This window comes from Jaculus jaculus, chromosome 2 (genome assembly GCF_020740685.1).
Source record: "Jaculus jaculus isolate mJacJac1 chromosome 2, mJacJac1.mat.Y.cur, whole genome shotgun sequence".
NCBI lineage: Eukaryota > Metazoa > Chordata > Mammalia > Rodentia > Dipodidae > Jaculus > Jaculus jaculus.
The window spans coordinates 111,614,877-111,628,143 of NC_059103.1; the positions used below are offsets into that span (position 1 = coordinate 111,614,877).

The 13,267-nt window shown below is 46.0% G+C and overlaps 1 protein-coding gene across 1 annotated transcript in view; it reads right to left on the reverse strand.

The window, feature by feature from the left end:
- Positions 1 to 13,039, reverse strand: part of Aff1 (AF4/FMR2 family member 1) — a 214,019-nt gene extending 200,980 nt beyond the window's left edge. The window contains exon 1 of the mRNA XM_045143706.1: positions 12,928 to 13,039. The gene's annotated coding sequence lies outside the window, so the exon portion shown is untranslated. The remainder of the gene's footprint in view (positions 1 to 12,927) is intronic.
- Between the last annotated feature and the right edge of the window lie 228 nt (positions 13,040 to 13,267).

Sequence of the window (13,267 nt, forward strand, 5' to 3'; positions counted from 1 at the left end):
TTGGGTTTATGTGGGTACTAGGGGGTTTGAACCTGGGCTAAACCCAGGCCAGTAGACTTTTGCATGCAAATGCCTTTAACCACTGAGCCATTGCCCCAGCCTTTTTTCTTTTTTTAAGCAGGATCTCCCTTTAGTGCAGGCTGACCTGGAACTCATGGTGATCCTCCTGTCTCAGCCTCCCAAGGGCTGGAATTAAAGATGTGAGTCACCACACCCAGTTTATACTTTATTTTTGGAGACAGGGTCTCTCAATGCACCTGTAGTTCACCAACAGCCAGCCAGCCAGACCTAGGGTTCCTCCTGTCTGCCTCCTTAGCACAGGGACTACTGCTGTGTTCTGCCACACCTGCCGTTTTATGTGGGAGCTGAGGATCTAACTCGAGGGACAAGCACTCACACACTGATCCAGACCCTGCTGGTATTCTTTCTGCTACGCTATGCTGACACCAAATACTCTGACTTCCTGCTCTGCCATGCTGCCTTCAAGCTTGTCATCTGAAGGCATGAAAACGCAGCTGCCATAATCAAACATCACACTCATACTAAGGCACAAAAATGAAAAGGAGCCGGGGAAGCTCAGCTGCTAAGTGTGCTTGCTCGAATCTTCATTCACACTCTCTCACACATACACTTTCCCTTTCTTTCTGTCCCTTTGCCCTCCTCCCCCTCTCTCCTTGCAAATAAATATTACAAGTGAAATAGAAAGCAAAGGCTGGAGAGATTGCTTAGTGGTTATGGAGCTTGCCAGCAAAGCCAAAGAACCCAGGTTTGATTCCCCAGTACCCAGGTAAGCCAGATGCACAAGGTGGCACATGCATCTGGAGTTTGTTTACAGTTGCTGGCAGCCCTAGTACACCCATTCTTTCTCTCCCCCACACCAAATAAATAAATTAAATAAATATTTTTTTAAAAAAAATACAAAACAAGGGATAGAGAGATGGCTTAGTGGTTAAGGTATTTGCCCGTGGCACCAAAGGGCCCAGGTTCGATTCCCCAGGACCCACGTAAGCCAGATGCACATGGCACATCCATCTGGAGTTCACTTGCAGTGGCTGAAGGACCTGGTGTGCCCATTCTCTCTGTCTCTTTCTGTCTCCCTCTCAAATAAATAAGTAAATAAATTTTAAAAAAATACAAAATGAGAAATGAGGAAGATGTAGGCTATGTGATCCTTATTTGCTTCCTTTTGTCAGTTAAGGAAAATTCTTCCCACAAATCTAAACTATCAAAAAACCTGAATGAGCCAGGCATGGTAATGCACACCTTTAATCCCAGCAATGGGCAGTGGTGGGAAGATCATTGTGAATTCGAGGCCATAGTGTTCAAGAATACAGAGCGAGTTCCAGGTCAGCCTGGGCTAGAGTAAGACCCTACCTTGAAAAACCAAGCAAACAAAAATTCTAAACAAACATCTTATTTCTTAAAGAAAAAAAGAGTCAACACAGCCTTTTCCTTCCAGGTATGTAACATGTAAGATGTTCTCCAAGCGCTCAAATTTTAGCCCCCTACTCTACTCAAATACGGAATGAGGAAGGGACTACTTATTGTTTCCTTTATTTGAAAAGGGGGAAAAGAGATGCAAAAGTGCAGGAAGGGCAGGGTGTGGTGACTTTAATTCCACTCAGAAGGCAGAGGTTCAAGGCTAGCCTGGGACTAAAGACTGAGTTCCAGGTCATCCTGGGTGACAGTGAGACCCTAACCTCAAAACAACAACAAAACAAAGGAAAGTCAGTCCTGTGCACATTTGCAGACTGGAGAGAAGGCTTAGCAGTAAAAAGTGCTTGCTTGCAAAGCCTAACGACTCAGGTTCAATTCCTAAATTCCCATGTAAAGGCAGATGCACAAAATGGAGAAGTGGAAAGTGCATAGAGTTCCTTTGCAATGGCAGAAGGCCCTAGCATGCTCACATTCTCCCTTTCTGTCTTGGTTTGCCTCTTTCTCTCTGCCTCAAATAAATAAAATTTTATTATTTTTTATTCAAATTTATTTATTGATTTGACAGAGAGAGGGGTGGGGGAGAATGGACGTGCCAGGGCTTCCAGCCATTGCAAACAAACTCCAGATGCATGCACCCCCTTGTGCATCTGACCAACATGGGTCCTGGGGAATCGAGCCTCGAACTGGGGTCCCTAGACTTCACAGGCAAGCATTTAACCACTAAGCCATCTCTCCAGCCCAAATAAATAATTTTTATTCTTTTTCTTTTTCTTTTCCTTTGTCTGTGTGTGTGTGTGTGTGTGTGTGTGTGTGTGTGTGTGTGTGTGTGTGTGTCTTTCAAGGTAGGGTCTCACTGTAGCTCAGGCTGACTTGGAAGTCACTATGTAGTCTCAGGGGAGCAAGTGCTGGGATTAAAGACATATGCCACCACACTCAGCAAATGTTTATTTTAAATATTTTGGGGGGGGGAGGTTCTAGGTAGGGTCTCACTCAAGCCCAGGCTGACCTGGAATTCACTATGGAATCTCAGGGTGGACTTGAACTCATGGTGATCCTCCTACCTCTGCCTCCCGAGTGCTGGGATTAAAGGCGTGTGCCAGAAAGCCCGGCTATACTTTTTAAATATTTAAATAGTATTTTAAAAAAGGCTTAGGGCTGGAGAGATGGCTTAGCGGTTAAGGTGCTTGCCTGTGAAGCTTAAGGACCCATGTTCATTTCCCTAGTACCCACATAAACCAGATGCACAAAGTGGCACATGCATTTGGAGTTCATTTGCAGTGGCTAGAACCCCTGGTGTACCCATTCTCTCTCTATTGGCCTCTTCTCTTTCTCTCCCATCCTCTCTCTCTCAAATAAATAAATATTTTTTAAATAACAAAAATAAATAAATAGGGCTGGAGAGATGGCTTAGCGGTTAAGCGCTTGCCTGTGAAGCCTAAGGACCCTGGTTCGAGGCTCGGTTCCCCAGGACCCACGTTAGCCAGATGCACAAGGGGGCGCATGCATCTGGAATTCGTTTGAAGTGGCTGGAGGCCTTGGTGTGCCCATTGTCTCTCTATCTGTCTCTCTCTCTCTGTCTGTTGCTCTCACAAAAAACCTGCCTGGTGCCGGTCACTTTCCTTCCTTCCTTTAAAAATAAATAAATATTCTAGCTAGCTGGGTGTGAAAGTGGCTTTAATCCCAGCACTTGGAAAGCAGAGTAGGAGGATAACTGAATTCAAGGCCATCCTGAGACTATATAGTGAATTTCAGGTCAACCTGGGCTAGATACCATGCCTTGAAAAAAAAAAAAAAACAACACTCTGGCATGGTCATGCACACACTTAAATTCAGCACTTCTGAAGGCAGGAGGAGGAGGATAGCTTTGAATTCGAGGCCTGCCTGGGACTACAGAGTGAATTACAGGTTAGCCTGGGCTAGACTGTGACCCTACCTAGGGGGAAAAAAATTCTGTCTACCACAATCATAATTAACAAGTCATTCTGTTCTGACCTAGCATCCTAAAGACCATGGCAAATTCATTTGTTAGCTAGAAAGCAGGAGAAAACCTCACTTCCTATTCTTTGAGAAGAAGTTAATAAAGAGCCGACAGCTGGCCAGGGGAAATGGCTCAGCAGCTAAAGGAACTTGTTACCAAAGTCTGCCATGTGTACAGCCAGATGCACAAAGTGGCACATGTGTCGCTCTGTCTTTCTCTCTGCTTGCAAATAAATAAAATATTTCAAAATAAAAATGAAAAAAGGGAGCCAGTTGTAGCGGCACACTCCTTTAATCCCAGCACTTGAGAGGCAGAGGTAGGAGGATCACCATGATGAGATCAAGGCCACCCAGAGACTACACAGCGAATTCCAGGTCAGCCTGGGCTAAAGTGAGGTCCTACCTTAAAAAAAAAAAAAGAAAAAAAAAAGAAAAGAAAGAAATTTTTTAAAGGGCTGATAGCCATGGACCTGTGTGGTTCCTGGAACAGCAACAGAGCACAGATGCAAATTCTTGGGCGCCCCTCCCCACCTACTGTGTCAGAAACTGGGGCATTAGGGAGTAAGTTTCAGATGTATACTGCAAGTCTGAGCAGTATTGTACCTATTCAATCCAATTGTAAGCCTTAAGGAAATGGTATGGGGAAAAATCTTTATTTCACAAGGATGTAGTCTAACCACTACTGAGCCATCTCTCCAACCTTGCCCCCCCAGCAAATATACTAAAAACAGTGTACAAACTGTTTTTTTAAACACTAAAAAATAGTTTTCCTGAACTAAAGGAGCCAGGTTTTAAGGTCTCATGTTTCATTTCTATGGGAATTGCCAGGCATTCTGGTGCACACATTTAGTCCCAGTACATGCGAGGGTGAGGTAGAAGAATCTCTATGAATTCAAGGCCAGTCTGGGCTACAGAGTGAGTTCCAGGTCACTCTGGGCTACGGTGTGGCCTTGCCGCAAAAAATAAATAGCCGGGCGTGGTGGCACGTGCCTTTAATCCCAGCACTTGGGAGGTAGAGGTAGGAGGATTGCAGGATCGCAGTGAGTTCAAGGCCACCCTGAGACTACATAGTGAATTCTAGGTCAGCCTGGGCTAGATAGAGTGAGAATTAAACCTAAGGTCTCATTCACACTACAGCAAGTGCTTTACCACAAAACTGTATAACTAGCCACCAGTTTTTGCTTTTAAAAATAGAGTCTTGCCAGGCGTGGTGGCGCACGCCTTTAATCCCAGCACTCGGGAGGCAGAGGTAGGAGGATTGCCGTGAGTTCGAGGCCACCCTGAGACTCCATAGTGAATTCCAGGTCAGCCTGGGCTAGAGTAAGACCCTACCTCGAAAAACCAAAAAAAAAAAGTCTCAATAAGTTGCCCAGGCTGGCCTTGAACTCATGCTATAGACCAAATAGTTTCTAGCTCAGAAGCTAAATTACAAGCCTGCATTACCGTGCCTAGCTGAGATAAGGATCTTTAGTGCAACTAAACAATGTATCTGTTAAACAGGGCCATACAATATTTTCCTTTTTAGACCCAAATATATGTCCTTCAGAATGCTAAATGAAAATGCTTTTTCATTCCCACAATGATCAGAAAAACTTACTTGGTCAAGGAGAAACATTATTTATATTTTAGAGTCAAGCTGTAATTCTTGAAAAACAGGAAACCACATATCAACAGAGCCAGCAGCGTACCATAGTAGAAAGGGCACCAGGCTTTGAGTCACAGAGTCAAGTCACTTAAGTTCTACTCGATTTCCTGATCTTAAAATGGAAAGTAAACTCCCACTTCAGTGACAATTAGGTGTAAATGGCAGGCAATGAGAAAGCCTGGGGTTAAACACTAAGTAGGAATGGCCTCTGGGAATGTGCACTCCTCATCAAAGGCCCCTCCTTGCCCCTTTCCTTGCTCACAGGTGTCTCCTATGCTCAGATCACTATCAGGCACAGAGAAGATGCTCAATACTAAATGAACTACCAGACATGAACAGGAGTGGTGTAACACCTTCAGGCTCCACTGGCTACAATAATCTTTCAATAGGAAAAAGTCACTCCAACAAGAAGCCCTTAGTCATGCTTAAAATGGGCCAGATAATTTAAGAAAATCAGCTGACTTTTTTCCCCCTGGAGAATAGTACAAAAGGAGATCTGTCCTAAGAAACTCTTATTAGCAACTCTGATGCCCTTAGCACCCACCTCATGGTGTCAAGCCTGCAAGAATATGGTGCTGTGTGAAGTGATCAGTGGCTGGGGCCTTGCCTAGCATACAAGAAGTCTTGGGTTCAATCCCCAGTACTGTGCGGCCACACTCCTGCAATCCCAGCATTTGAGATCCAGGCAGGAGGATCAGGAGTTCAAGGTCACCCTCAACTATGCAATGAGTTAGTACCTACAAAAAATAAAAAATATTTCCATAATATCATAAAATGTTCATAAATGAGGTGGCACTTATGTATGCATAATCAACTTAAATAAAATCTGAGGGCTGAGGAGACTGTTCATTGGTTAAAGGCATTTGCTTGCAAAGCCTGACAGCCTTGGTTTGGTTCCTTAGTATCCATGTAAAGCCAGACACACAGAGTGGCATATACATCTGGAGGTCACTTGCAATGGCAAAAGTCCCTGGCATGCTCATTTTTACCATGTTTTTCTCCCTCTCCATCTCTCTCTGATTACAAATAAATATATTTTTAAATTAAAAAAAATAAGCCAGGCATGGTGGTGCATGCCTTTAATCCCAGCACTCAGGAGACAGAAGTAGGATGATCACTGTGAGTTCAAGGCCAGTCTGAGACTACATAGTGAATTCCAGGACAGCGTGGGCTATCATGAGACCCTGCCTTGGAAAAACAAAACAAAAATAAATAAATAAATCTGGACTGGAGAGATGGCTTATAGGTTAAGTGTGTGCCTGTGAAGTCTAAACACCCAGGTTCAATTCCCCAGTACCCACATAAACCAGATGCATATGGTGGAGCATGTATCTGGAGTTCCTTTGCAGTGGCTACAGGTCCTGGTGGGCCCATTCCCTCCCTCTCCCCTCCTCAAATAAATAAATAAAAATATATAAAATAAAATCTGAGATTCAAGCCAGGTGTGGTGGCACAAGCCTTTAGTTTCTACAACTGACAAAGCTGAGGGAGAAGGATCTATGTCTGTGAGCTCCAGGTCAGTCTGACCTAAATTGAGACCCTGCTTCCAAGAGAAAAAGAAAAAAGCTCTGGGTTTCAAGTCACCAATATGAAATAACCTCTTGTTGTGTATAATAAAACATTAACACAGAGCCACTGTTAAATATCACTTGGGAAGAGAAAGCATTGCTGAATTTATAATTTAATGAGGAAAACACAATTCATTCACAAAATAGCTATGCAATTTCTTCACTTATACTCTCTCCTACATAGTTTCTCAATCTCCTGAATACTGAATTCTACAACCTCTCATACCAAACGTTAGGCTCTTCCTATCAACAGAGTATCTAAGACAGCAAAGGAACCCAGTCAGAGGAGAGCTTTCAATGTAGGGGCTGTAGTAGTAAGCCCAGCTCTACTGCCTTGCCTTGAGGGACATCTTACAGACATACGGTCCCAGCAGAATATTTGTATGTAAATTAGCTCCATGCTTGAAAAAGTAAAAGTGGAAGGCCATTTCAGGATTTGGGATTTTAACATTCAACCACTTCATAAGGGATTATGCAAATATGATGACAGAACTGAGCATAAAACTCATCCATCTATTTGTTTAATATGAAAACAGCTGGGCGTGGTGGCTCACGCCTTTAATCCCAGCACTCGGGAGGCAGAGGTAGGAGGATCACCATGAGTTCAAGGCCACCCTGAGACTACAGAGTTAATTCCAGGTCAGCCTGGACCAGAGTGAGACCCTACCTCGAAAAATCAAAAAAATAAAAATAAAATAAAATAATGAAAACATGCCCAGCACAATGGCACATGCCTTTAATCCAAGCACTTGGGAAGCAGAGGTAGGAGGATCTCTGTGAGTTTGAAGCCAACCTAGGCTACAGAGAGTTCTAGGTCAGTCCTGGGCTAGAGTAGAATTCAACTTCAATAACAATAACAACAACAAAACTTAAAATGTGTCTTTTCAAAAGTTGAATTCTAAACTGGTAAGGTGGTAATGCACACCAGTTATCTCATCACTTCAGGGGCTGAGGCAAGACAATCTTGAATTCCAGGTCAGTCTTGGCTACATAGTGAAAACCTGTCTTAAAGCAAGTGGCCATCCTACAGATATAGAGAGCATGGGCACGCCAGGTCCTCCAGCTGCTGCAAATGCACTCCAGACGCATGCCCCACCTTGTGCATCTGGCTTACATAGGTACTTGGGAATCAAAGCTGGGTCCTGAGGCTTTGGAGACAAGCACCTTAAACACTAAGCCGTCCCTCCAGCCCGTGAAGTTTTTTGACATTAGAGAATTCATAATGGGTAGAATCTTCACATATGTATTATCTCTTTGGGAAGACCTTTATCCACAACATACAATCAGAGAACAAATGCTAATACCGGAAAAAGTATTCAATACAAGTGTGATGTTTAGCAGAGTTTTTATTTGCACCTCAGGTTGTAATGTAATTAATTATACTAGAGATAAACCTTACAGATAGAAAATGTGGCCCAGGAAAAAAAAAAAAAGAAGAAAACAAGTGGTAAGTGGCCATCCTAGAATTTGCCTATAATCCCAGCACTTGGGAGGCTAAGGCAGGAGCATTACAAGTTTGAGGACACCCTGGGCTACAAACTGAGACACTGTCTCAAAAATACCTCAAAAACAAGAACAACAAAAACCTATTAAACTAGGCATGGTAGCTATGTGTGGGGCACACATCTACAATCCCAGCACTCTTGAGGCTGAGACAATAGGATCTCATGTGAGACTCAAAACTCCAAAACATAAAACCAAAGAAGGAAGAAGAGGAGGAGGAGAAAAAAGAACTGTTAGCTCAGCCAATTCTTCATAAAATTCAGTTAAACCAAATAGGAAACAGGACGGACAGTCAGTTCTGATATATAGCCTGATTACCCCATAACGAACGGTGACTTATGGTGACCAAAAAAAAAAAAAAAAAAAAAAATGCATACATATTCTGTGTATTGCGGAAGAAAACTGTATTTAAAATAACATTGCCAGTTGTGGTGGCACATGCCTTTAAGACTCCCTCTAGGGAGGCAAGAGTAAGATGACTGTTGTGAGTTCAAGGCCACCCTGAGACTACACAGTGAATTCCAGATCAGTCTGGGCTAGAGAGAGACCCTGCCTCAAAAAACTAAATAGAGCCAGGTGTGGTGGCACTTGCCATTAACCCCAGCACTCGGGAGGTAGCTATGTGTCCAAGGCCAGACAGAAACTAATTCCAGGTCAGCCTGAGCTAGGAACAACAATAGTGACAGACTAGCAGATAGGGTGGAGCATGCCTTTAATTCCAACACTCTGGAGACAAAAGTAAGAGGATCACTATAAGTTTGAGGCCAGCCTGAGACTACAGAATAAGTTCCAGGTAGGCCTGGGCTAGAATGAGACCCTACCTCAAAAGGAGCTTGTCTGCAAAGCCTAACAACCCAGGTTCAATTCCCCAGTACCTACATAAGGCCAGATACACAAAGTTCATTTACAGTGGCTGGAGGCCCTGGTGTGCCCATTCTCTTTGTTTCTCTTCTATTTCTGTCTGCTTGCAAATATGATGATTTTTTTTTTTCAAGGTAATGTTTCACTCTAGTATAGGCTGACCTGGAATTCACTATGTATTGTCAAGATGTCAAGAACTCATGGTGAGGGCCGGAGAGATGGCTTAGCGGTTAAGCGCTTGCCTGTGAAGCCTAAGGACCCCGGTTCAAGGCTCGGTTCCCCAGGTCCCACGTTAGCCAGATACACAAGGGGGCGCACGCGTCTGGAGTTCGTTTGCAGAGGCTGGAAGCCCTGGCGCGCCCATTCTCTCTCTCTCCCTCTATCTGTCTTTCTCTCTGTGTCTGTGGCTCTCAAATAAATAAATAAAAAATTAAAAAAAAAAAAAAAAGAACTCATGGTGATACCCCTACCTCTGCCTTCCTAGTGCTGGGATTAAAGGCATGCACCACCACGCCCACCACGCCCGAAGGGAGAAGGGGACTTATTAGAATGGTATTGTATATATGTTAAGTAGAAGAACAGGTTAATGGGGGTGAAAAGGCCTAAGTGAGATCAGGGGAAGAAAATGAGTAAAGGAAAGGTGGAGGAGGGCTAATCAAAACCCAAGAGGATATAAATAAATCATATGGAAACCTACTTTTTTGGACAATGTTGATTGTTACTAGAAAATTTTCAGTGTCAAGGATGGGATACCTTCTAGTGAATTCTTGGACAGAAGAGGTACCTGATACCCCCAAAGCATGACAGGCTATTGCTAAGGTCCTTGGTTTCCCACAGGAATAGATGGTAAGACCCTATTGCTGAAGACTCCACATACTTGGGCTACGAGGTCACTGAGAGTTCCTGCTGGAACTGAGCTGAAAACTTCCTCCACATAGACCAGCTGACAGAAAGCTGGGAAAAGCCACGCTGCATGAAGTTCAATGGGAGAGAGAAAAATCACCAGTGAAGATACTCAACAGTGGACACTGCAAACCTTCTATTTGGCCAACCAAGCCAAATGAGCCAATGGGTGCAATAGTGCCATGTCTGTTATGGAGGAAACCAACTGCCCTCTAATTTGACTGGAGGCCCGCTCCATGGGAGGGAATACATCCCTGATACTAAAAACCTACAACAGGGGTAGTCATGAGCCCTAGGGGTATAACATCTGCTGGTGTCTGCCTAAATGTATATACTATGCTCATCAAACTGCCCAGTAAGCACTTCTCCTAATGCTCATACCCTTATATTCATGCTACTCTCATTTTGGTTAAAGAACCTTCTCTTTTCAGATGGCAGTGACCTTGGAATGACTCAGAAAGCATCATGGTACTGAGAAAAAGAGACAGAGGAGTGCTCAGCACTGAAATATCCTTCCATGGCTCAGGGTCCATTGCAGAAGAAGTGGCAGAAAGAATGTAAGAGCCAAAGGAAGGGTAGGACTCCTTACAACATGCTCCTCCAGATACAAAATGGCCTGGACATCCATGACCTCAAAGTGCCTGACACTACCCACAAAAGACCATCATAATAGGAGGAAAAGATGATGACATCAAAATAAAAGAGAGACCTATTGAGAGGAGAAGGGAATATGCTGGAGAGTGGAGTTTCAAAGGGGAAGGTGAGGGGAGGGAAGGAATTACCATGGGATATTGTTTATAAGCATGGAAGTTGTCAATAAAAAAATAAGTTAATTTTAAAAATAAAATAAAAATGTTTAAAAAAGAAAGAAAACTAAACAAAACATAAAAAAACTATTTTGCTATATATTCCAATCTCTGAGTGATCTTTGGCTCCTAACTAAAGATATTTGTCAAAGCCTTTTTTGCAAAATTGAAGAACAATCAAATGACAGAAGACCCTACAGAATTCAATTTCTATAGCAAAAAAAAAAAAAGACATTAGATTCAATGTGTAACAGATCATGTCATCTTTAAAATATTTTATTTATTTATTTGAGGAACAGAGAAAGGCAGATAGAGAATGGGCGCATCAGGGCCTCCAGCCACTACAAATGAACTCCAGACGCATGTGCCACTCTGTGTATGTGCCTTAAGTGGGTAGTGGGGAATTGAACCTTGGGTCCTTAGGCTTTGAAGGCAAGTGCTGTAACTGCTAATCCATCTTTCCAGCCCCAGATCATTTTCTTTCTGCAGGTAGACATGGAAAGCATTCCCAGAATCACATCCGCCAAGTCCCACAGCCCCAGTTTACCAATCCTGGGTTATATTTCAAATGAAAATGCCCCTCAAGAGCCCACTCTCCAATCTAACTTAATTCACAGCGTCCAAAGTTCTTCCAAGCCCTGTACTGGGTTCCTTCTCTCTTTAAACACCTTAATCCAGACGAGCGTCCCGAGTTCTAATTAGGACTCCTCTTTTCTCCCAGTCTCCTTGGGGATCGTTGAACTACCCTTCTATCCATTCCCTCTCTGCATATTATCTTCAAAACACACTTCCTAACACTGGTAACCGACAGCACGTTTAAATTAAAACATCCAGAACTTCCAATATCTTCTTGCCAATCTACTTCCCGAATATACCACTAAAGATGAAAGGCAAGCCGAGGAAATACGTTAGACAGAGGAAGTAAACACTCAAGCAAGGCTATACCTAAGTATCTGGAAAGAACTTGACTCTAGAAAGGCAGGTCTGTTTCCTTTCGGAGCCTCAACCCCCCCCACAAGCCTAACCCTACCTAGATAGCTAGGTATCCCGCCGCCACCCACCTGGCGTCCCGCACGACCTTGCCCTGAGCCCTGTGCAAACCCCCACACCTCCAGGACACCTCCGCCGGACTTGGCGGTGCCTCGGTCACCGACGGTCGGGGTAACACTGCGTCTCCGTCTCCGTTCACGGTCACGAACTCAAAGCTTTCAATCTGCCTAGTTCCTCGGTGGCATGTCTTATCCCGCACTACGCACCAGCAGGGTTAAAATTATCCCACCCTACCCTTATTAAAAAAAAAAAAAAAAAAAAAAAAACGGTGCAAAAAAAGAACAGGCAAATCGAATCACCGGCAGCAGGGCCCTCCGCCCACACAGGTTCTGGGAAGACCGGGATACAGCTGCAGCCTCCAAAGCCAAGGGTCTTAGGACGATTTGCATAACAATTCGGAGGGTGGAGGAACTCAGCCAGCAAGCTGGGCGCAGGTCCCTCAGGGCTTCGGGGATGCAACAGTTACACACAGAAAATGTGGGATCCGTACTCCATGACTCCTCCGAGACTCCTCCATGTAACCTGGGTGCTCACAGGACTCGGGGTACTCACTCGAGGCAAAAAAAAAAAAAAGCATCAAGGGAAAGTAGCCAGTCGCATTTTCTTAAGACGCCGCCGCCGCCTCCCTCTGCCCCAGGCAGCAAGTCTCACAAGTGCCGGCAACTTTCCCCGGTGCGTGGCGGACGCGGCCCGCCGCCCCCTGCACCTCCGTGACAAGGGCTGGGTACCCCTCAACTCCCAGGGCCAGACGCACGGGGGAGGGAGGGCTCCCAGAGGGAGGACAGGAGAACCCCGCTAGGGCTCCTCGAGAAACTTCGGAGACTATTACGCAACTCAGGGACCAGGCTTCCAAGCACGGGACATCTTTCCGCAGGACGCGAGGCGCGAGGAGGCTCGATGCTGGGAGCGCAGGGGCGAGGCTGGGAGGAGGAAAGCGGGGTCCCTCCGCCCGAGCCCCCATCCCCTGCGGTTTTCTACCTGCTGCGGAACTGCCAAGAGGGGCGGCGCGGGCCAGCCTCGGGGTTCGCCCCGGAGAAGTGGCAGCGGCGCCAGCCTGCGGGTGGGCAGCCCCGGCTGCCGAGAAGTTCGCGACTGCGGCGTGGGCGCGGGGAGGTGGGGAGGAGGGGGCGGGGGACCCTGCGCTGTGGAGGGGGAGGGGGCGCAGAGTCAGGCTCACCTTCCAGACCCTGCGTCCTCCGGTCTCACGGCACGGACACCCTCGTCACCTCCCCGGAGCTGCCGGGATGCAGAAGGGGGGTCCACGGGTCCTCCGGGGAAGGACGCCGCGGGCGCGGGTCCCTGCTCCGCCAGCTCCCGGCTCGCGAGCTGCGAGCGCCAGCCTCTCCCGGGGACGCCGGCGGGCCGAGGCCACGCCCTCCGCGCGCGAGGCCACGCCCCCAGCACTCGCCGCGCCACGCCCCCTCGCCGGCACCGCCCGGCGGGCGAAGAGCCGCGCGGCCCTGGAGGCCAGGCTGGCGCGCCCGAGCGGGGGTGACCGTGCCCCAGGCGGCGGGGGG